This window comes from Camelus ferus, chromosome 15 (genome assembly GCF_009834535.1).
Source record: "Camelus ferus isolate YT-003-E chromosome 15, BCGSAC_Cfer_1.0, whole genome shotgun sequence".
NCBI lineage: Eukaryota > Metazoa > Chordata > Mammalia > Artiodactyla > Camelidae > Camelus > Camelus ferus.
In genome coordinates this window covers 46695442-46720815 of record NC_045710.1, presented here as the reverse complement: position 1 = coordinate 46720815, position 25374 = coordinate 46695442, and the positions used below count along the sequence as shown (strand labels likewise).

The following is a 25374-nucleotide window of genomic DNA, read 5'->3' as shown; positions in this document are numbered from 1 at the left end:
TTTTTTTATCATGTTATCTATGATAGTTCTTTTTTTTTAAATTGAAATATAGTTGATTTACAAAGTTGTGTTAGTTTCAGGTGTACAGCAAAATGATTCAGTTATATATGTGTGTGTATATATATATTCTTTTTCAGATTCTTTGACTTCTGGGTATCTCTCATCTCCTTTGACAATGAGTTCCCTCAGGACAGAACATTTGTCTTTGTATTTTCTTCATCTTTGAGTCTAGCACAATGCTTAAAACATCGTAGGTTCTAAAATTATGTTTCTAATTCTAAATGAATATGTGTTCATTATAGAAAAAAATGAAAACAGAAAGATAAAGCAGAAAACAAATGTCACTTGTGGTCCCACTACCCAGAGAAAACCATTGTTAACATTTAGGTGAATTTCTTTCCAGTCCGTGTGTGTGTGTGTGTGTGTGTGTGTGTGTGTGTGTGTGTAATATAGTATTTATATATAATTTTATATTATATATTTTTACTTAGAAAAAATATATGTTTTGCATAAAGTAGGTATCTTACAATACCATTTTCTATGTTGCTTTTTTACCTTATATCATGAGCAATTCTCACATCATTAGAAATTCTTTGAAAAAGGCACTTTTGGTGGCTGTAGATTGTTCTCTCATGTGACCATGCCTCTCCTGTTTAAACTACTCCCATATTGTTGTGGTTCATTTATGGCCTCTCTGATTATTTCCATAGGAGAAATACCTGAAGTGAAATTGTTGGGATAAAGAGAAAGGATATTTCCAAGGCTCTTGACACATCACAGTTGGCTCTGAACAAACCCCTGCTTTCAAACCGTCTCCCATCCCCATCCACCCAGGTGTACCCACCCACGTGTACCCACCAACTACCTAGAAGGCCTCATCCCCTAGGATCCCCCTCTTATACCAGTTCCCCCTGCCTTTTCAAATGGTCAGAAGCAGGTGGGAGGGTCTTGGGAGATGGGACTGGAGAGACTTGGTCAACCTATTCCCAAATCTCCCCCCTCACGCCTTCGGGTTAAGGACAGTGTGGCTCAAAGTTGCTGGTTGTAAAAGGGGACTTCTAGTCGGAGACATTCCCACAAGCCACGGCCACCAGGCTAGACTTTTTCACTAGGGGAACAGTAGGGACTTGAGCCTCAGGATTAGGACACATTACAGAGTTATGCATGTTTCTAATTTTATTGAAGGCATTATGTAAACATATTAAAGAATATTCTGGGAAAAAAGACAAAATATCATGGCTTCAACTTTTTCCACATTTTTCTAGGTCAGGGAAATAGTCTCTTTCTATGAAATGGGAATAACCTTCACTGAACTTTTAGATCAGTATCTTCAAAAATAGCCAACACTTTCTTGGGTGGATCTTCATTCAGCCGATAAATGACATCCATAAAGCAAAGGCCCAGGGTCCTCTAGCAGAAGGCTGGCTATGGGAGCCACGCCAGTTGCTGAATGCCCCTCAGAGGCTGTCGACAATGCAATCAGAGCGCTTTTCCCGCTCTTGTAAACAATTTGGGATTTAATCTAAAGAGATGCTAAGTAGATCAATTCTTTGAGGTAATTTGTATCAATTTCTGAGTCACTTCTGGTCATCCTCCAGGAAAGAATTTTTATTAAAGAACCCCAGTGCTGCCTGTAGGAATAAGCCTCCCCGCCTCACAGTCAATGCGCAGCAGAGGTGAATGGCTGCGCCGAACAACCCGCTCATTGAAGGATCCTAGACAGGATCGGCGTCCAGTTGCTCAGTCTGCCCTCCATACCGAGCGGGACCAGGCGGTGTCCGTGCTCCAGAGCTGCGGTTCTCAAAGTTCGCGATCGTGCGGGTCCCCGGTGGGTGGGGGTGAGGGGCTGTGAACACGGCTTGCCGGGTCCAGAGATCCCATGCTGGCCCGAGGCTGCACTTTTAAGTTCAAGTTTTCGTGGGATGCGGATGCTGCTGGTCCCAGGGCCACACTTAGAGGACGCCTGCCCGGGAGGTCGGAGGGAGAGACCCGGGCGCGCCCCAGCGAGGAGGCCAGGGCTGCGACCCAGGGCGGAGGGTCGCGGACGCCGGGCCCGGGGCGGTGGGGCGGGGGGGGGGGGGGCGGTGCCGAGAGGGAAGCGGCGACGGCCGGAACCGCGGGGCTGGAGGGAGAGGCCGCCCCGGAGGCTCAGACGCCTGGCCGGCTCGGGTGGCACGGGGGCGGCGGGGGTCTCGGTGGCGGCGGGCAGATAGGAGGCCCCTCCGGCCACCCAGGATGCGGGCGACCTGGCCTCCCTCCCCGGCCCCGCGGCAGCCCCGGGGTGCCCTGAGCGGCTTCCCGGGCCTCTGCGCCCACCGCCTGGAAGGGAGACAAAGGCGCCGGGGAGCGTTCCGGGGTGGTGGTGGGGGCGGGACTGCAGCGTACCTCCTGAACGTCCAGACTGACTGGGTGCCTGCTTCACAAACTTTTCCTCCTCCACTGCTGCCTGGCACTAGCGCTGGGCTCTCCTCCCAGCCAACGGGGAGGGAGGCCTCCACACGCACCCGCCCATCCCCACCCCAGGCCACTGGCCCTACATTCTATCCCCAGAACAGCTCCTCCCAGCCATGTGGTCTTTAACAGCTCACCTCACCTCCCTAGCCTGTTTCTCCTTGTGTAAAGCAACTGGGTTGAAGGGCGATGGTTTCTAAGCTTCCTTCCAGCTCTCTAGAGCTGTCCACCTTGACCTGTGAGTGGCAGATGGTGGGAAGGGGTCTGAGTAGGGTGCACAGGCTTGAAGACAGGAAGGGGCTGTGACGTGGTGAAGGAAAGGAAGAGAGGAGGCAGGAGGGGGGCCTCCCAGCTACCTTTGCCAGCTCAGCCCCCAGTCCTAGCCTGCAAGGGTGGGCTGGTGGAGCCCTTGGCCCACCCATACCCCAGGGAAGCACCCCTGGGGAGCCCCTCACTATCTGGGTGCTCGGTTTGCAGTCACTGTTTGCCAGAAGATGAGGGAAGGAACATGCAGGCTGGACTGGAAAATCCAGCTGGGCAGGAGGCAGCCTTGACTTTACCTCACACTGGAGGCCGAAGCCTTGCTTGAACCCCAGGACCCTGGGGAGCCTGGTCCAGAGACACAGCTGCCACTGGGCTGAGAGCTCCTCAGCCGAAAGTCTAGCTTTGGGGCCACATGCATGTGCTCCCGAGACCCTGCGGAAAGGACATTATTTTCAACTTAAATCCATTTTCCTATAGATTTAATCAGTAATTTCAAAGATGCTCGTTCTTAATTTATAAGCTTGGCAGCAGCTTCCAACACATTAACCCAAAGGCCTTCATGTCCTCCCCAACCCACCCCTGCCCCCCTCTGCAGGAAAGGAAGCTCCCACAAAATGTCCAGATGGTTCAGAGAAGTATATAAGACACTCTGGTTGCAAGTGGTAGAAACACCTCTCCAACTAGCTTAAAGATATAGCTACCTCTATAATAATATAGATAGGATTTGATATGTATATTTGGCTCATAGAGTCTAAATAAATATTAAAAACTAGTCTGAAGGACAGGGATGTTGTTGAGCCTGGAATGCTGCAGGACTCTGATGGCAGCTCCCAAGCTCAACAACTTAAAGTTTCACTGCAACTTTTCTTCAAAAATCTAGGGCAAGGGAATCCTTAGCTGACCACACAGAACATGTGAGAAAGGTCTGCCAGGGGCCCAGACTGCTTTACCCAGGCCCTGGAGTCAGGGGAGAGGCTCCTCTGGGCCTGAGCCTATGCGGGGCATGAGGGCCTGCCTCCTAGCAATGGCTCCAAAATACGAAGACCTGCACTGCCCAGGACTGATGGAGCCTACATCATTCTTAGGCTGGGACCCACCAGTCAGTTTTGCCAGAGAGCAGAGACCTGCGGAGTGGGGCCAGCCTGCTGAAGGGCTGGTCATGTGGGAATTTGACCTGTTCAGCAGAAGTAGTCAAGGCCACTGTGTGCAGTGGTGCAGGCTGTGCACAGCAGCTCCAGTGGTGCCATTTGTGCTGTTTACTTTGAGGGCGCCCCCTGGAGGCATTCCTGTTATTCAGGACACCAAGTAGTCTCGTGATCTTTAGAAACAGATCTTCGGGAGGTACCTGCACACACATGGCCTCAGGAGAGAGATGCCAGGCAGTGGTACGGTGACTTGTTTTCTCTAGGGGTCATCTGCACTCTCAAGGCGGGGTGCTCTGCACTGGCCAGGGTGGTAAACACAGACGGAAGCCTTGCTTCGAGCCCCACCTACACTCTGAACCACTGAGGCCCGTCTTGCAGCAGCAGGAAATATCCCAAGAGTGGACCAAGTGCTGGGTTTTTAGTTAGAAGCCCCAGGGCTCCATGACAGAGGAGCCACATGACCTTAGTTAATGTCATTCAACCTAGTAGTTTCCTAGGACTGAGTAACAAATTACCACAAACAACAGAAATTTATTCTGTCATAATGCCCAAGACCAGAAGTCCCAAATCAGAGAGTCAGCAGAGTCGCTTCCCATGCCTTTGTCCTGGCTTCCACCAGTTGCTGGCAATCCTTGCGTCCCTCAGCCTGAAGACACCTCACTTCAATCTCTGCCTCCCTCTTCACGTTGCCTTCTCCTCTGTGTGTTGCTTCTCCCTCTTTTAAAAAAATTGAATTAAATTTAATTTTTTATATGGTGGTAAAATATGCATAGCATAAATTTTACCATTTTAGGGGGAGGGTATAGCTCAAATGGTAGAGCACATGCTTAGCATGCATCAGGTCCTGGATTCAATCCCCAGTACCTCCTCCAAAAATAAACCTAATTACCGCCCCCCCCCCTCGCCAAAATAAAATGATTATATAATAAATAAATAAAATAAAAAAAATTTTTATCATTTTTAGGTGTATAGTTCAATGGCATTAAGTACATTCACATCCCTCCCTCTTTTACAAAGATGCTTGTCATTGGATTTAGAGCCCACCCTGATCCAGAATGTCTCATTTTGAGATCCTTAATTATATTTGCAAAGACTTTATTTTTCCAAATAAGGTCACAGTCACAGGTTTCAGGGAGACATCTCTTTTGAGGAGGCTGCCAGTCAACTTAGTATAGCCTCCAAGCCTCACTTAGCTCATCTGTGAAGTGGGAATGATCATATTTCCATCTGTACTTCCTTTGTAGGGTGGTTATGGGCTCTTTGATGCCATCTGTGTGTAGGGGTCAGTGGCAGTGGGCCTGGCCTGTCTTATAGTTGTTTTGTATGTGTCCCTAATGAGCCAGGTCTCCATGTGGCCTGCACTCTGGCACCACAGGGATTCCCCATGAGAGCGAGGGTTCCCCTGCAGAACTGCAAAAAGGCACCTGGTCTAGGCCCGAAGAGGAGGTTGGGGAGGGGCGAGCTGGGCAGGCTGCCTTGTTAATCTCTCTCCACCCATAGAAGGCACTCCTCGGGGGACCCCTGTGACTTTGTTGCAGAATGGGGAATGAAAGTGAGTATTAACCTAGAGACCACCTCTCCTCCAAAACTGCCTGTCCTGGCTGCGGACTCTGGAAGGAGGCAGTGCCATGGGATCAGGGGGACCTGAATTGTTGGCCCCCAGGAGGTGTCCCTCAGGCACCTGCTTCTGAGTTGAGTGGCCTTCTGGATTCTCACTGCCTCCGCCTGGCTCCTCCTCTGGTCACCCTGCCCAGGGTGACCTCTCGTGCCTCCGAATCCCCCGGACTCTTCCTTGGCTCTTAGCCCTCACAGGGGGATGTGTGTAACATACAGGGGGACCTTGGGCGGGTTGTCCAACCGCAGTGTCATCACCCACAGAATGGAGATAATCATAGGAGGTACTTCAGGGCAAGGTTGTTTGGCTCAAGTGCAATAACAGAGCTTGGGGGGCAGATGGGCACCGGGACCTGCAGTCAGATCCTCTGGGATTAAATCCGCTCTGCTGTGGACTTTGGGCAACTTATTCAACCTCTTTCAGTTTTATCATCTGTCCAATGAGATGAGAATAATAGTACCTATTTCACAGGACTTGTGGGGAGAGGAAACGAGTTCATACATGGAAAGCACTTCGAATAGTGCCTGCCATTTACTACGCGTGAGCTAAGAGCCAGCTGTTATTATTGTTGTTGTTACAGAGCTTAACACTGCACTGTACATATAGGAAGCCCTCAAGAAATAAGAAAAAAACAAACCCAAACAACCCAACCTGCTTTATCCCATCGGGCCTTCTCTCCCCAACTAGCCTGAGCTCCTGGGTGGGATAGGGGATGTGGTGGAGTTTGACGCAACCTTGTCAAGTCACATATCTGAGAAGCTACCTGGTGCTGTCTCTGTTTTTCTTACCTTTTTTTCTTTTCTTTTCTTTTCTTGGTGGTGGCCATGGCAGGGGAGGCAGTGTCATAAACTCTGTCCAGAAACTTATGAAATATACAAACCCTTTCCCCAGAAAGGTGCTCAGAAGCAGACATTCACAATATGTTGCACAGAGTTTCAGAGGATCCCTGGACCCTCTGAGGGTTGGGGGAGAAGCCCCTCTTTAGATGACACCCCCTCCCACATCTCATTTGTTGGTTTTACTCCAACAAAACAAAAGCCAGTCCCCCTCCTTCACCCTTCAGTGCACGGCACCCCGGCTTCCAGCCCGGCTCCCAGGGCCCCTGGCTCAGCGCCCACTCCAAGCCACAAACCTTGGCTAGGAGTTGAATACAGCACCTGTTCAGCATTTAAGGGCTAAAAAAGAAAACGGAAAAAAAAAGCAGACTCAACTTAAAAAAAAATCAGACAGAACAAATCATCCTCCAAGCCAAACGCCATAATTCACAGGGCTCTTATTTGCTGAGTGGGACAAAATGTTATTTATGGCCAAAAGGCCCTGGACTCACTGGCATCCAGGAGTTGCCCAAACTCTGGCATCAGGGAGGAGAGGGCAGGGGTGACCCAGGGCCGGGGAGGTCAGACGCCTGGCAGAGGGAGATTTTATTATTACTGTTTGTGGATGATGTGATTTCCCACCCCCAACTTAATGTTAAATGTAATTTTGGAATTTTAGTACAGGTTCCTGGGACGATGATAACCTCAAATAGCATCTGTTTACTTGAGGTCAATTATGTGCTTGGAATTGGGCTAATTTGTTGTGGGGCTCATTCATTCATTCATTCACTCATTCAAGGTTTATTAGGTGTCTTTTGTTTTATTGAAGTATAGTTGATTTACAATGTTGTGTTAGTTTCTGATGTACAGCATAGTGATTCAGTTATACATATATATATTCTTTTTCATATCCTTTATCTTTAAAGGCTATTACAAGATATTGAATATACAGTAAGACCTTGTTGTTTTTCTGTTTTATATATAGTAGTGTGTCTGCTAATCCCAGACTCCTAATTTATCCCTTCCTGGCTTTCTTCCGTGGTAACCATAAATTTGTTTTCTTTGTCTGTGAGTCTGTTTCTGCTTTGTAAATGAGTTCATTTTTGTCTTTTTTTTTTTTTTTTAGATTCCACATATAAGTGATATCATATGATATTTGTCTTTCTCTTTCTGACTTCCTTCACTTAGTATGATCATCTCTAGGTCCATCTATGTTGCTGCAAATGGCATTATTTTATTCATTTTTATGGCTGAGTAGTATTCCATTGTGTATATAAACACCACAACTTCTTTATCTAGTCATCTGTTGTTGAACATTTAGGTTGCTTCCACGTCTTGGCTGCTGTAAATAGTGCTGCTATGAACATTGGGGTACATGTATCTTTTCGAATTAGAGTTTTCTCTGGATATGGGATTTTCTCAGGAGTGGGATTGCTGGATCATATGGTAAGTCTGTTTTTAGTTTTTTGAGGAACCTCCATACTGTTTTTCATAGTGGCTGCACCAAACTACATTCCCTAGGTGCTTTCTTTATATGAGGAACTGTTCTAGGCACTGGGGATACGGCAGTGAACAAGGCAACGAAGGTTCCTGGCTTAATGAAGTTTATAGTCTTGGCAGGAGACACAGATAACATAAAATAAACAATAGATGTTGGTAATGTGTGCTGAGAAGAAAAATCAGAGCAGGTGGGGGCTAGGGAGGGCTGGGACACCATTTTAGTGAGTGTTCAGAGCAGGAGGGAGGGAGGGAGGGAGGGAGCCATGCAGAGGGAGGGCCATCCCCCAGGTGGCCAGTGCTTTTTGGGTTGGGACAGCCCCAACACAAAGGCCAGTTCCCACAGCTGGGGGCTTCTGGATGACAAGGTTGCTGAATACCCTCAACCCTCTGCCAGAACCTTTCCTGGGGCACGTAGGTCCTTCCTGGCCGTGGCCTTGGGCCTCCCTGCCATGCCAAGAGCACCCTCAGGGCTGTTTCTTTCTCATCTATGAACCAGGAAGCAGGCTCTCACCAGAATATAGCCAAGCTAGAGCTTTGATCTCTTACTTGCCAGCCTCGAGAAATGTGAGAAATAAATTTCTGTTGTTCGTAAGCCACCCAGTTCATAGTGTTTTTGTGAAAGCAACCTGAGGAGCCTAAGACACTATTATAAGAAATATAAGGGATAGAGGGACAAAGCTAAATGCTAGCAGGAAACAATCAGATAAATCCAGAATGTGGGACGGTCTGTAAGACAACTGGCCTAGTCTTTTCAAAAAGATCAGGGCAATGAAAAAAGGCTGAGAAAACTGTTCTACATTAAAAGGAACATGTAATTAAATGAATGCATACTCCTTGAGCAGACCCTGGTTTGAACAGTTGAGCTTAAATGACCTTTTGGGGACACTTGGAGGAGTGTGAATAGACTAAGTTTCAAATGGTATTCAGAAATTATTGTTAATTTTCGTAGGTGTGGTCACAGTACTCGAAATTAGAATGTTTTTTAAAATTTTGGATGTGATGTTGGTGTGTGGGGGTGACAGGTGATGATGTCCATAATTTATCCTGAAATTGCAAATAAATAAGTAAATAAAATCTAAGCTATCTAAGGTTCAAGATGGCTTAAGGAAGGAAAAGGGGATACCCCAGGGGACATAGCTAACCTTCCTAGGCTTGGCTGGGTCCCAAATGCTTGACAAAACCCCAGGGTACATGCTTTCTGTGTGTTTAGGAAGGAAATGTACACAGCACCTGGTACATAGCAGATGCTTAACTGAAGCTGAATGAATGAATGGATAGCCTTTGTGGGATTCACCTCCTAGGATGGATTTTGGCTGAGCACCTCCCCCATACACACATTTACATCCCACCTACCCTTCAAGCCCATCACAAGACAATTAAAAACATTAACTGACTGTCAAAGGTCATTTTTTATGGATGCCCCAGGCATGGCCCTCTGAGGTCTCCCTGGATGATTCTGGGCACTGCTGCCATCTCCTATCCCCGAGCTCCTTCAGCATCTCCTGGAGGCCCCCTCATGGAGCTCAGTTACTTCTGTAGCCTCGGCACCATTCAAGTCAAGAGTCGGTTGCTCATAATCATTCAGTCATGAACAGCTGGCCTGCTGGTCCCTAATTATTTCATCGAATCAGGTGCTGCATTGTAAACAGCCTTGTACCCCATAAAGCTCTCAAGTCAGGTGAAACACATCGTAGGTACTAAATAAGAACTTGGTGTCCTCAATAATAATAAATAATAATAATATACCTACCGTTTATTGAGCACTTACTCTTTCCAAGTGTCATAGTAAGTGTTTAATGAGAGTTATCTCTTTAATTCTCCTAAGAAGCCTGTTTTGGTATTTTTTAAAATTTAATTCCTATCCCTATTTTACAAACTTCGTTTCACAATTAGGAAGTGGCAGGGCCAAGATTCAAACTCTGGTTGCCTCATCCCTGCTTCTCTCCCAGCAGCAATGTTCAGCCACATCTGTGGTCCTTGAAGGCCCGGGATCCTTTAGTCATGGCGTGGTGAATACATGAGGGCAGTTAGGGAAGGCCCCAGGGCCCATGAGCTGCCACTCCAGTTACGTCCTTTGTTCTCTACCAAGCTCCATGTTGAAATGATTATCCAAAATAATAGCTCATGTCCCTTCTTTCACAATCCTCAGAAGCACACCACAGGGTGGTTCAAAGTCGGGCAGGTTGACATGTCACCTTGTGGAAGTGCCTGGGAGGACCCCTTCTCAGTATCTAGGTGGCAGACACTCCCCTTCAGCCAGGAAAATGTTCAGGTCTTCAAGCGCCTTTGGCTTCTTGTCAGTCTTCAGGGGAAGGGGTTCCTGGCCGGTCCCCACTAGCATCTGAACCAGGAAGGACTGTTTCTCATCTGTTCTCCTCGCTCAGAGCCAATCTGTCTTGTGGCCTGTGGAGACTGATACTAGATAAAGACCAGTTGTCACCGCTGGGCTCTCCCCAGGTTTTCTACCCCCGAATGCATCGTTTCAACAGGTGTCTGGTGACACAGGACCCGTGAGGTCCTGCCTGCCCCACAGATGTTAGGTTCCAGCCACAAAACCAAAAAAAAAAAAAAAAAAAAAAAAAAAAAAATCTGGGGTGGGAATAAAGAATCCAGATTTCACTGAAAACGAAGCTTTCCAAGGCTGCTGACTAAGGAGTTTTCTTTCCAAACATCTGAGATGGCAAACAGATTGTAAATTAACTGGGAGTTACAGGAGAGCAGCTGAAGGGGAACAACGCCTCCTGCTCTCTGGTTGTGGCTGGTGCGGCCCTGACAGGACCCAGGCAGCAGGGAAAGGTGATAACCCAGGTGGGCAGGCGGGATGGGCCTGGGGTGCGGGGAGGGGACAGCCTTCAGGCCTCTTCCTTGAGCCCAGGGGGAGCAGTTTATTCTGACAGGAGGTGGAATGCTGGTCTGTGTCTTCTCTTGAGCTAGTGAATTAGTGATTCCCACCCAGATCAAAGTTCAGGCTCCCAAGGCAACTCAGCAAAAATAAAATGAAACAAATTCTAACCCCACTCAGACGGAGGCTTCCCATGAGCAAAGCATGAAGCCAGGGGTTGGATGGTCCTTGAGTCATACTCCTCTCCTTCCTGCTGAATAAAAATACTGATTTCAGTCAAATGTCTCCATTTAGCTGAGGCTTGAATTTATAACAGGAGGAGAGTCCCTGGGGTAGCTGTCTCTGGCAGTAATCCTGCTGGATTTGGGGTGCTGGGGCTGTGATGGGGAGCCTGGGCCCAGAACCGAAAAGTCAGAAGAAATTCCCCTACCGTGTCCCCACCACCTCCGGCCCCCACGAGGAAGTCCTGCTTTGGAGAACAGAACAGAACTAGAGGGTGGAGAAGGTGGGATGTTGAAAGCCCATGGATGGCTGGGCAGGTTTCAACATGGAGCATGCCTTCAAGGTCCCCTTGTCGTGTCCCTAGAGTTCAGTGACGATCAGTGTGACACCTGCTTTCAGGGATTGCAAGCTTTGTCTGAGGACTCCTAAGCGGGGTCCTCTGAGCCCCTCTGAGCACGCCCAGGCCTTGCTCAGAGATGTACTTCCCATCACCATGCACTCAGGGGAGAGGCCTGTTCCTTCTTTTCAGTTGTCTGAATGAACCCAGTGAATTCTTGTGGGATTGGCTGACCTCAGCAATTGGATTTCAGGGATGACTGAAATGGTTGATTTGGCCATAATGCAGTCCAGCAGGACATCTGGAAACACATTTGACCAAATCCCAAGGAACAGTGGGCAAGGTTAGGATTCCAGGGTTGGGAGTCGCTTGCAGAGCCATGTGCTTTCCAACTGGGGCCCACCTAGCGGTGTGGGTGGCAGAGCTGTTCCCTAGGAGCGGCTGAGATCCCCCATGTCCAGCCCCTACTTGCTGCTTGCACAAGGAAGGAAGCGAGGCCCAACCAAACCAAAATGGCTCTCGGCAAAATGGAAACCCCATGAGGTAGGTGTTGGTTGCTTCGGAGCTTGAAGAATCAAGTCGGTGATCAATGGAATAGGGTATTTTGGGGGAAAAATTCAGACGGAGCTTGAAGTGGGGCTCATAATATTTGCAGGCCAAGGCACTGCACAGATTCTGGAAGGATCTCTCCAGTTCACCAAGGGGCTCAGCACCAAATGGTTTAGGAAGCAAACAAGATAAAAGTCTGTCCATGTGCCAGGCCCTGTGCCAGGGACTGGAGGCAACCCGAGCCAGACGCGGTCTCCACCCTCCAGGGGCTCACGGCCTGAGGGAGAAATGAGCAAACTGGTCCCTGGGAGGCAAGGCTGCAGGGGCAGGGACGACCCTTGTCACCAAGGAGCTGATGTGCTGCTGTGAAGTGTTCAGCCTCTGGCATCAGACAGACCTGGCCTCTAGACTCATCTGCTTCCTGGTTAAGGGACCTTGGGAAAGTGCTACAGTGTTCCAAGTCTTGGTTTCCTCCCCAGTAAATTGGGCCTGCGTACAGTTTAGGTACCTCCTAGGGTTCTTGGGAAGATTCAGAGAGAGGGCGTGTGCAAAGCACATGCCTGGCACCCAGTGGTGCTCCTAACAACGCAGGCTCATTTGATGATAATAAACTAAACCTCGTGTTGTTGGAGAGGTTTGCCAAGCACCCTGGGAGGCTGGAGACCAGCTGTCTGGTGCTAGCCAAGGCGGCGAGGCGGGTGGTGCATCAGAAGGTGACGGTGGCCACGTGGTGAGGAAAAGCGTCCCTGGGAGGACACGTGGGGTCCAGGCAAGAAGCTGGACATCCTGGCAGAGCCCAGTGTGCAGGGGACACAGCTCTCAGGTGCTGGGCAACATGCCAGGGAGTTAAGGCTTTGTTGGGGAGCGGGATGAAGGGGTTCTGGGAAGGCTTTCCAACAGGGCAAGAGTACTGCTGTCACAGTGGAAGACTGGGTGGGAAGGGAGGCCAGGCTGGAGGGCCAGACTGGGCTGTCACCATGGTTACGTCAGAGTTTCTGGGAGCCTGAAGATGGAGGAAATGGGTGTTTAGGAGGCATCACTGGTAGGGTTCCAGGAACAGTAGGATTCGGGATGAGGGGAGACAGCAGGCCAAGAGCGAGCGTGGAATTTGGGTAGTTAATGGAGACAGGGCCACCAAGGTGGGGGCGCGGGTGCGGGAGGCAGATAAGAGCCTGGCTTCGGGGCTCACAGGCTTCAGGGCAGGAGTCTGTGGGGTGTCTGGGTGGAATGGTGGGGCCATGCAGAGCTCAGGGTAGGGGCAAGGATGAGGATCTCCATCAAGAATGTTTGTTACCTGCTTGGACTGAGGAGCCAGATGGGGAACGCTAGGAGACCCTCACTGGCCCCCAGGAGGGAGTCTGCTCCCCAGAGAGGAGCATGAGTGTCAGAGGTGAGTCCAGGGGAAGGCACAGCTCAAGTGGTAGGGCCCATGCCTAGCATGCACAAGGTCCTGGGTTCAGTCCCCAGTATTGCCTCTAAAAATAAATAAATTAACCTAATTAAATTAAATAAACCTCCTAATTAAGTAAACCTCCTAATTAATTAAATCAACCTCCCCCTCTCTCTCTCAAAAAAAAAAAAAAAAAAAGCCAAAAACTTAAAAAAAAAAAAAAAAAGGCAAGTCCAGAGGTGAAGGCCAAAGGAGTCAGTGTCACCATTCTTTACCTAATCCCTGGTGTAGACAGGTAAGGGGACCGCCCGTCTAGTCCTTAAATCCCAGTCTGGGGAGACTGTGATACGAGATGCTATCCTCAGAGAGAGTCCAGCTGAAAAGATTAGGTAAAGTGGTGGACAACTGAGGCATGAGCTGCACCAAGGGTAACCCAAGTATTGTGCACATCAGGCGAGCCTTTCTGAAGACAGCTGTGTCTCCTGCCATCAGCCTTTTACCTGCATCATCACTGATGGAACACTGACCCGGATGAGTGACCATAACACAAAATTGTTTATCGAGGGCTTGCTAAGTGCCGGTGATTATGCGGATTATCCTCATTTAATCCCCCATCCTGAGTAGATGTCATTTTACCTGCTACTAGTTTTATCACCCTTATGCTCTTTTTGGAGCACTAGGGCACAGAAATTTTCCAGCGGGACGAGGTGTTGGAGATCATCTGTAGAAATGTAACCGAGAAGGACCCTGTGGTGCGTTTCCGGGACAGACCCCTCCCCGACGTCCTCTGCTGTAGCTTCTCTCTGAAGTACCTAGATGATAGGGTCTCATGCATAGTTCCTGAGTGTTTCAGATGCTAAAACCCACCACCAAATGGAAGAAATTAACTATTTGATGATCATGGGCAAGTAGCCCCCAGACGTTCTGGCGCTTTAAGACTGAGCACCACCCACCACTCAGAGAATTGTGCACAGCTGATCAAAGACGCCGGGACGCCCCGCCCTCAGCGGGCCTTTGAAAGTGCTCAGCTGAAACCATTCAGGGAGTCAGGGGTTTTGGAGGCTTGAACCGCTCGTTCTCCTTGCTCAGCTCAGCAGTAGCTCTTTCTCTGCTCCAAACTTAGTTTGGTGTTTATTGACCTCTCTGAGCTTTGGGCACATGGACTTACAAAGCCAGCCCAGGAGTCTGCGCCCGTCGCAAGTTGACCCTGGCCAGGGGTAGCCACTTCCCTGGGTTCCCAGCAGCTGCCAGAGCTCACTTCAGTCCTGGGAACTGGAGGGGAATCTCCCGACAGACGCCAACCATCTCACCGCACCAGGCTGTTTGGATCCAAGAAACTACGTCCTGAACTACAGTCCACATTCAGTGTCGCCTGGGTCGGTGAGTGGCTCCAGCTCGCGCAGGCTGGGAATCCTCTCCAAACCCTCTGGGCTCGTTCCCTTGAGGGAAGTGAGCTGCTCTGGGTCCGTTCTCTTTCGAGAGCTGGGCCAGTCTGTTTGGAGGGCTCTGTCTGGGAGTGGAAGTAGAATTTTTAGATTACACCTCCTCTGGTTGTGTGTCCGTGCAGCCGTACCTTACTTGTTTTGTGCATCATTTTAGGGTGCGCAGGATGGGAAAACTCTACCCACTCCACCTGGGCTCGTTCCCTTCCAGGAAGTGAGCTGTTCTGGGCTCATTGGGATCCCCTCTGGGCCCTTTCTCTTTCGGGAGCCAGGCCGCACTGAAAGCTTCCGTCTGGGAATGGAAGTGGAATTTGGGGGCTATACCTCATCTGGTCTTTGGTGGGACCATGTTTGTTGTTTATACGTGTGTGTATCCGTACTGGCATTGGCCGGCGGAGATGTCTTTGGTGAGAAATGAGGCTCACGTGTGCCGACACCAGGGTCTCCTTCCCTGTCACGCTGGTTGGTTTTCCCTTTCTAGCCTTAGTCATTCATTCAGCCTCATCTCTGATGTGGCATTGGTCGGGGTTCTCCCCTTTTGGGCTGACTGGGCATTGGGAATTCCCGTTTGTGGGGCTAGGAAACTGACCCTGAGAGACCATTTTGAGTTGCTGTTTGCCTGTTAGTTGATAACATCAGCTGTGAATAATTAAGGATGGATTATCGGAGCTCCATCTCATAGTCCCCGTAGGGTGTATTTTGAAAACTGGGAGATCTTCAGCTATGTTCCCATAAGTGAAAGAAAATGATATATTTTTTTTTTATGGTGATGCTGTGTGGGCTCATACTCCTTGAAATCTGGAGAACAATTGCTAATGGCTCTGCTGTTATAGCGAAGTCGGCCTTTTGCGATTGTTTTGGCTTTTATCTCGGGGGTGGGGGGAGGCAGCGGTGTGTGTTTTGTACCTGAGTCCAAATCCTGTTCTCTCTTCCTGGTTTTGCTGAAAGTGAGGCATGTGAATGTAAGCAAATGATATACATACTATTGTCTACTGGGGAACGGGGTGGGGAAAAAAGTCCTGAAAATGGCCAAGGTGGTTGGGTTTTGTTAAAGTAGTTAGAGGAGGAATTTGCATTTCTCATTTTGTGCCTTTGAGATGTAGATGATCTAACTGGGCTCTCAAGTTTAAAAATTAAAAAAAGGGTTTTAAAACTCAAGCGGAAAAACGGTGAGATCTCTGGTTCTGTCTGTCTTTATGTAAAAAATTGACTTGTGAATAAGTTCTATTTAATTGACTTAAAAATAAGTGCTGAAGAGCACCTCAGTGGTGTTACTAATGTTTTGATTCGTTAAACTTGCTTTTTGGTATGTTTTACATATGTATATAGTTTGTGTTTTTTGAATAAATGATATATTTCATAGTTTAAAAAAAAGTAGGAGCCTGAATGAATTTCACTGATGTTTAAATTAAATCATTCTGGAACGTACTATATTGAGAAAATGTATTAAAATGTGTAAGGTATGTTCTCATGTTTTGTAGCCACCTGTTTAGATAAGTATTGTGACTAGCAGTTAATAAAACTTATTGAAAATAGAAAGAAAAAAAGTAAGTGCTTACAAATACTTCTAAGTATAAAAGAAGCTAGACGGAACAAATCTCAGGTTCATGTGATGTAGGAAATATTCAGTACTGATACTGATCTTAAAGCTAGCCTAAATTTGTTGGTATAATCAATACAGTCTTTTATTACCTAGGCTTACTGAAGGCCAGTAAGTTCATGTTCTGTTGCAGTTTGTCAGCAGAAAGGAAAAATAACTTGGCATGGTAAAATTCTTATAAATGAATTAAATGCAAGTGAGATAAAAAAAACTTTTGAGTGAACTTTTTAATAGAAATAGTTGTGTTTTGAGAATGTCTTCTTAAAAGTGATCTCTCCAGATATTTGGTAACTTGAAATTTTGGAGTCGGGCTGAATTAGGTTAAATGATGGATGCTTATTGAGGAGATGACTAGCTCGGTCATTCCCAAACGAAATAAGATACTGAAACATTCACTGGAGACTGGGATTGGGGGGGACTGAGGATTCCAGTTTAGATGTGTGCTGGAAGAAGAGTAGTGGGGGAGGTGTTTGGGTGTGCAGTGGGAAAGGAGGATGCATGTTTTAAGTGGAGGGAGGGTGTGAGGAATGGAATTGCATTTTGTTAAGATAAAAGAAAGTGGTTTGGTCCTAGAGCCACTTGTTTCTGAATGGAAAAGAAATGGGGGACAAACTAAATGCATACAGAGTTGTGGAAGAGTTTGTAGAAAAGGAGCCCTAAAAAAGGAGTTCCCTGTATGGTCAAGCTGAGATTAAACTTAAGTAAGTAAATGGATTTTATTGTAAGTAGGCTGGTGCAGGACTAGATTTGTTTCCTCTTAGTTAAGAGAACAAGTGTACTTATTTTGCTTCTGATGACAGATTGTGTGAAAAGTTTTGTTATTTTTGACAAACTTCCCATCAAATTCTAATTAAAATTCTTTTGACTTCAGCTAACTTCGTGATGCTGCAGAGGCCCCCTGAGACATCTCAGAGAAAAATGTTTCACTAGGGTTTGTTGGTATGTTGAATGTGTGCACGGGAAGCATTGTCAAATGAGTGATAAGCCTCTTCGGATTATACAGTATGGATAGATGTTGTTATATGGACATTTTACAGATTACATAAGGTTTCTGAAATTTGAATATGACTTGCTATAATGCTATCAGTCATAATCCTGGTTATTATCTTGGAATGTTTGTCATAGCAACTTGATTAAGCTCCTTTTTCAAAAATATTGTAATCAGATTTTTTACTTTGCCTTTTTGGGTCTTTTGTCATTCGTAGACAGCTAAGCTGATGCTTTGCAGAACTGCTTCATCTTACAGAGGATTCACCAAGAGGACTTTTTTGACAAGTACAGGTTTCCTATAAATCATAAGGCTGAGCTGAGGAGGATGTTTAAGAAGTCTAGTGAAAACTCGGATTTCATGGAACTGTTGGTAAAGGGGACTGATTGCATGGGATTGAGTGAAATTATGAATATGCTTCTAATTTGTTGGTTGTCTAAAGTATCGCTGGCTTTTAATCTGCTTTCCAATTGAGCTGTTTACCAGATATTTGTCACCGTATCAGTATAGCGCCCAATGTTTAGAATAGAAAGAGAATTCTCTAATGGAGTTGTCAGAGTATGACTTCTGATGATGTATGATAGAACAGTGCCTACTTTAGGTCTATTGCTAAAAGCACACGTACAATGCTCCTGTAGCAATTGGGTATAAGCGATAAAATGTACGGCCTGCAAAATGTTTACCCATTTAACACACCTCAGAGCCTGTTTACAACATCTGATGAGTTTTCCCCGCAACGTGGATAACCAGGCAAACACAAAGGAAGCCTAGCACTAAGGGACACGAGCTAAACCTGGAGCAGTAGCTACCACCCCAGCATAGAGGGACAGATATTTTGATCATCAATGCTTTCTATGAAAGATTTGTAATCCAAAGGGGAGGTATTTAGGTTTATTTATTTTCATATTCATTTATTTATTTTAATGGAGGTACTGGGGATTGAACCCAGGACCTAGTGCATGCTGGGCACACACTCTACCCTTGAGCTATACTCTGCCCCTGCCAAAAGGGGGAATGATGGGGAAATCTGCACATATTGAAGTATGAGGAAGACATTCTGGCTTATGCATGGTTTGACTTAAAACAGGCCACTTAGGTCAGTAAAGTTTATGGCCTTTTGGAAATGCATATAGTACATCTGCCTTGGGGAGGGGAATGCATTTGAAAGTCAAAATGGAGTAGGTGTGGTTCAGGCATCAAAGGTAAAACTAGGTGGGCCTTGTGGATGTGATTTCAGACACATTCCTGTGTTGAGAGCCATTAAAAGCTGTGTCTGCTGGCAGCTGCAACTTTATGACCTCAAAATCTCTTATAACTATTGAATTTTTAGACAATAAAATTCTTTTAGATCAGATGTTAGCAGAAAAAAGGAGATGCCTAGTGGCCAATAGTTCTTGTTATATATGTGTTAATACCACATCAAAAGTTAAAACCTACTCAGATAAAAGTAGACAACTGACTACCTGGCTACAAGGCTCCCCCAAAGGGCCAGGTCCAGACTGTGTTCATGCTTATTCTCCTGAATTCCTCAGGAAATGAGATCTTGATCATACAGGACTCAGATCCAAGACTTGGAATTTGGGAATATTTCCAACTTGGTGTCCATTCCCCAAATCTTGGTAGGACTGTGCCCCATTTCAGCAGGAAGTAGTCAGAGCAGTCATCGCCCTATTCCTTGAAAGATGCGGGGAGGGATGAAACAGGATTGGAGACTGAAACCAAGTTCCTCTGCCGAGTTTGTGGTTAACCTCTCTGTCCAAAATATTATTCCCCTTCTTGTCCAACACCTGTTCTCCTCAAGATTGAGGAGCATCAAAGAAAAGGGGGGAATTGTAACCGAGCAGGCCCCTATGGGGCCTTCCCAGCACAGACCCCTCCCCCATGTCCTCTGCTGTAGCTCCTCTCTGAAGTACCTAGATGACAGGGTCTCATGCATAGTTCCTGAGCTTTCCAGATGCTAAAACCCACCACCAAACAGGAGAAATTAACTACTTGATGATCAGGAGCTCACAGCGCCCAGAGCTTCTGGTGTCTAAGGATTGGGTACCATCAACAAATCAGAACTGTGCACAGCTGATCACAGACCCTGGGACACCCTGCCCTCAGCGGGCCTTTAAAAATGCTCAGCATAAACCTTTCAGGGTTTTTTGGGGGCATAAGCCATTCATTCTCCTTTCTTGGCCCAGCAATAAACCTTTCTCTGCTCCAAACCTCGTTTGGTATTTTTTGGCCTGACTGCATCAGGCACACGGTTCAGTAACAGGAATGCTCAGGATGCCCGCGAAATGCCACGGGGAGAGTGTGAGGGATTCGGCAAGGTTCTGCCTGTTCTTAGGATCTGTGAGCAAGATGGAGAAATGTGGGTGCTGCTGTGCTGGGAAGACATACATGCCCAGCCTTCCTGGTGCTCTGGGAGGGGAGTTGTGGAGATTTGTACATCTGTGTCTGTAACTTGGATCCCAAAGTTTATTGATCAATCTGTGGATGACAAAGCTGAGAAGAGGGGAGAGACTATGCGCTAGAGGGTACATTTAAGATTTGATGGGAGGGAGGGTATAGCTCAAGTGGTAGAGCTTATGCTTAGCACACATGAGGTCCTGGGTTCAATCCCCAGTACCTCCATTAAAGAAAAATAAACCTAATTACCTCCCCTGACAAGAAGAAAAAGAAAAAAGATTAAAAAAAAGGAAAGATTTGATGAGATGGACAGGCTGAAATGATCATGTAATGCTAACAAAATAAATCAATGGACAAATCCAGAACTCTGTTTTCAGATCTAAAAACTCAAGGATACAAGTAGATGATGGAGGAAATCTGGCTTGAGGGCAGTTAAGGGGAAAAGGCTGTTGACACAATTTAAAGCGGCAACGTTATTGCTATACACAAACAGTAATGCAATTGTAGGCTACATTTAAAAGAAGTGTTGGCAATAAAATCGCAGCCCCTTGCTGGATGAAGCAACATCGGGTTGCCTGGGGAGCACGTTTTAAGAGGAACTTTGGTAAACTAGAACAGTGTCCAGGGAAGGATGGCATACATGGGAAAGGCCTGGAAACCATGTCATCATGGGAGACCTGGTAGGAGAGGACAGGAACAGGTGAATGGTCTTTCAGTATTGATGGAAAAGGGATTAGGTTTATCCCATGAAGCTTGAGAGCGGATGACCTGAACCAACAGGAGGTTATGGGGAACCAGGCTTCCACTCAGGAGAAGTCCTGACAGTCAGTTCTGGCCAACAAAGCACACATGATTGGGGGCTGGCTGCCTTGTGAGATCCTGAGCCCGTGTGAGGTCGCTGCAAATGTCCAGGGAACAGTTGGACTGGCTGTCCATTCAGAGGGCAGATGCAGGAGGGTGTCAATGAAAAGACCAAGAGTCAGGAAACTGGATTCAGGTCCTGTCTCTGGTCATTGATGATTAATAGTGCAAAAGCCAATTTCCTTTTCTAGGCCTCAATTTCTTCAGTTCTGGGATTTTAATAATCACTGGCTTTCATCTTTTGGTAGCAATGGAAACCTTTAATCAAATGAAATCTTTTGCAACCCACCCCCCTCCCCACTGCCGCTCCCTATATAAGCCCGGCACGTGACTACTGGATACCCCCTGACTGCAGGGCTGCGCCCTCCCGCAGCGCTGCTCCTGGGAATGGTTTGCAAAGCACTGGACCAGCTGAACCTCCAGCCCTGAAATGCCAATTCTCTGAGGTTTCTTCCTACTTTAGCTTTCGATTCTATAGACCCCAACCCTTCACTTTATGCATGAAGTACCTGAGACTTAGAAAAGGGGTTTATCCAAGATCTTACAGCTGCTTAGTGGCCAAACTGTATTTAGTGATGGCCACTCAGGATAAAGGTATTTCCCAGTCTTTTTTGCAGCTAGGTATGGCAGAGCAACTAAGTTCTGGCCAATAGACTGGAATTAGAAATACTATATATATACCTTAGAAAGCGTCCGTAGTGGGAGGAGAATGCCCTTCTTCCATGATAGCTGGAATGTAGACACAGTGGCTGTACCCGCGACAGCCACCTTGCACCATGAGGTAGAAACTATTTGTTGAGAATGGTGGAGCAGGATCGATCGTAGGAGCTTCCATCTCTGATGAGCTTGTGAAGCCTCTTTACAGCCCTAGACTGTTTCCTCATGTTTTACAGGCAAGAGAAAGAAACTTCTAATGTTGAAGCCACAATTACCATTTTCCATCAGCTCTGTCACTGAATGTTAAGACAGCATTATTTCATACAACACTAAGAAACCACTGCCAATTAAACAGCTACCCCATCCAATTGTGTGACACATTCCAATTTCAGAGAAGTTCAAATGTGACAAGAGTATGAGTCTTATTACATGAAATGCAGTGTTTTGGGATTTTGTTACTCACAGTCGAGCCTCATCCTAACTGATTCAAGAAACACGAGGGAACAAAAAAAGAAGTCGCCAAGTTCTAAATAAAGAGCATGACAATCATGTAGAGGGAAGAATAAGTCCCTCTATAAAAGAATGACTCATAAAAATAGTAGTGACGTATGACTCAATTTAGGGAAGCCTCTCCTATACTTCCCACTCCGACTTGGCTTAACTGGAGAATTATGTGTGGCTATTTGGATCTGGCCGTCAAGTGAGATGAGAGTCTAGGGGATGAGTTGAGCTCGTTTTAAGATGTCAGAGACACAAAGCTGATTGCTAAACCAGTTTCCATTGTGTGGTTTGGCTTTTAGGGCCCCTGACTCCTTGGTTTCTTCTCTCCAACTTTGCTGGGCCCTCCTGGTGGACTTTGAGAAAGACAAATAGGCAGCTGCTGCCAAAAGCGGCTGACGACCAAGACAAGCTTGCAGGCAACATGAGAACCTGAGACTGGCAGGGAGGGAGTTGCTCTCGGGTCTCCGGCCTCAGCCCTGCTGTTGCTCTCCGGCGCAATTCCAGCCCTGCCTGGTCTGGTGCAAAGCTGGCACTTTTGGTCCTTAGGACTAGAGCCCTAACCTTAACCTATGACAACCCAGTATTAATGTACCTGTTGTGATTAAAAAAACATTGAAGGCCAATTTGACAAGTGAAAGGGAAATCTGGCATAATAAAAAGTGGTTATAAGATGGACTAATCACTTTGTGTGTTATTAAAGCAGGGGCACGTTCACGAGAAAGGTCCCCTTGATCGCTTTTAAACCATAACAGCGCAGTAACTTACTTTACGTGATCCTTTCTCCTGTGACTGCTTCTTGAATCTATCGAGACCCTAGAGGCCTTTCAAGATTTTGCTGACTCTATGCTCTGGTTATTGTTTGATTGTCTCCTCATGTGACAGATGTTTTATATTTATTATTTAATACATCAACTCCACAGGTAGATAGTATAATCCCCATTTTAAAAGATAATATTAAAAAAATGACCGAATTACTATGCTGTACACTAGAAACATTAACATTGTAAATCAACTATATTTCAATTTAAAAAATTAAGGCTCAGAGAAGCTGATTAACTTTCTCATGGTATCACAGCTAATAAATGGGCTCTGAACTTACGTTGATGAAGGCTACCATTACAATTTTGTTGATAGGAACTGTAGAAGCAGCCATTCAAGCTTCAAATACTTAAACATGTAAAGGTCTGCTGAGGAATACTTTCATTCTTCCATTCAGAATTTCCACCAGGCACTGAAGACTTGTGACTATTGCGAAGGAAAGACTCCTCTGGAGAAAAAAAAAAAAAAAAGAAAGAAAAAAGTTGAGGAAATGGCAGGAGATGAATTGGGTAATTTTATTGTCTCTCCAGGCCTTACTTAAATTACATTCAGGCAACTGTTTCAAAGTCACGTGTGTGATAACCTGGCAGCACAGGGCTCTGTCAGTGACTGAGTTGTGAGAGTTCCAGTGGAGAGGGGAGGGTATAGCTCAGGGGTAGAAGCACATGCTTAGCATGCACAAGGTCCTGGGTTCAATCCCTAATTCCTCCATTTAATTAATAAACAAACAAACCTAATTACCCCCTACCTCTGGAAAAAAAAAAGTTCCAATGGACCATCCCCATAGAGCATGAGGTGGACTACTTGTTGGGCCAATTGCCTATTTATAATGAAATATATCATGTGACTTTTTGTTGAAGTAATATCTAATCTAATAACTATTTTAAAATTAATTTTAATAAATTTTCTGCTCATCTTAATTTCATATATGTATTTTTTCTTGGGAAGAAAAAATGATGGCCATTCTGACTGGTGTGAGGTGATACTTCATTGTAGTTTTGATTTGCATTTCTCTGATAATTAGCATGTTGAGCATCTTTTCATGTGCCTATTGGCCATTTGTATGTCTTCACTGGAGAAATGTTTAGGTCTTCTGCCTGCTTTTTGATTAGGTTGTTTTTGTTATTGAGTTGTATGAGCTATTTATATATTTTGTAAGTTAAGCCCTTGTCAGTTGAATCATTTACAAATATTTTCTCCCATTCTGTAGGTTGCCTTTTGTTTTGTTTGTGGTTTCCCTTGCTGTGCAAAAGGTTCTAAGTTTAATTAGGTCCCATTTGCTTATTTTTGCTTTTATTTCTATTGCCTTGGTAGACCGATCTAGGAAAACATTGCTATGATTTATGTCAGAGAATGTTTTGTCTGTGTACTCTTCTAGGAAATGTATGGTGGTCTTATCATGTTTAAGTCTTTAAGCCATTTTGAGTTTAAGTCTTTAAAGCCATTTCAAGTTTATTTTTGTGTTTAGTTTGGGGGAATGTTCTAACTTCATTGATTTACATGCAGCTGTCCAGCTTTCCCAACACCATTTACTGAAGAGACTGTCTTCTCTCCCTTGTATATTCTTGCCTCTTTTGTTGAATGTTAATTGACCGTAGGTGTGGGGCTTTATTTCTGGGCTCTCTATTCTGCTCCATTGATCCATATGTCTGTTTTTATGTCAATATCATGCTGTTTTGATTACCATAGCTTTGTATTATTGCCTAAAGTCTGGGAGGGTTATTCCTCTAGCTTTGTTCTTTTTCTTCAGTATTGCTTTGGCATTTCTGGGTCTTTTATGGTTCCATATACATTTTACGATTGTTTGTTCTAGTTTTGTGAAAAAGTGTCCTGGGTAATTTGATAGGGATTGCATTAAATCTGTAGGTTGCTGTGGGTTGAATGGCCATTTTAACAATATTAATTCTTCGAATCCAAGAACATAGGGTATCTTTCCATTTCTTTAGGTCATATTTAATTTTCTTTATAGAATGTTTTCTATTTCTCGGTGTATAAATTTCTCACTTCCTTGGTCAAGTTTATTCCTAAATAACTTGCTTTTTTGGATGTGATTTTAAAAGGGATTTTTTTTTTAACTTTTCTGATATTTCATTATTAGTATAGTTAGGAAATGCAACAGATTTCTGTGTATCAATCTTGTATCCTGCCATCTTGCTGCATTTATCAGCTCTAGTAGTTTTTGTGTGGAGTCTTTTTAGGGTTTTCTATATATAGTACCATGTCATCTGCATATAGTGACTTAGATACTTCTTCCCTCCAATTTGGATCCCGTTTTTGTCTGATTGCTATGGCCAGGACTTCCAATACTATGTTGACTAGAATTGGTGAGAGTGGGCATCCTTGTCTTGTTCCAGATTTTAGTGGAAAGGCTTTCAACTTCCCATGGTTGAGTTTTATGTTGGCTGTAGGTTTGTCATAAACAGATTTTTTATGTTGAGATATGTTCCCTTTATACCTACTTTTGTTAAGTTTTTTATCATGAATGGATATTGAATTTTATCAAATGCTTTTTCTGCATCTGTTGAGATGATCATGTGGGTTTTACCCTTTCTTTTGTTGATGTGGTGCAACACATTGATTGATTTGCATATGTTGAACCATCCTGTGACCCTATGAATCCAACCTGATTGTAGTGTATGATCTTTTTCATGTGTTGTTGGGCTTGGTTTACTAACATCTTGTTGAGAATTTTTGCGTCTATATTCGTCAAAGATACTGGCCTATAATTTTTGGTGGTGTCTTGGTCTGGTTTTGGTATCAAGGTGATGGTGGCTTCATACAGTGAGCTTGGGAGTGTTTCCTCCTCTTTAGTCTTCTGGAAGAGTTTGAGAAAGATTTGTGTAAATTGTTCTTTGTATGATTGGTAGAATTCCTCAGTGAAGCCATCTGGTCCTCGATTTTTATTTGCAGGGAGGTTTTTTTGTTTATTTTTTAAATTACAGGTTCTATTTCACTTCTAATGATTGGTCTGTTCAAATT

At 45.6% G+C, this 25374-nt stretch overlaps 1 long non-coding RNA gene across 1 annotated transcript; it reads left to right on the top strand.

Annotated features, from left to right (window-relative positions):
- Nucleotides 1-4903: 4903 nt before the first annotated feature.
- LOC116669004 lies at nucleotides 4904-24233 on the top strand. Its single transcript, XR_004326370.1, has 3 exons — nucleotides 4904-4978; nucleotides 11819-11824; nucleotides 24222-24233. It is a non-coding gene; the product is annotated as an uncharacterized LOC116669004 (long non-coding RNA).
- Nucleotides 24234-25374: the final 1141 nt, after the last annotated feature.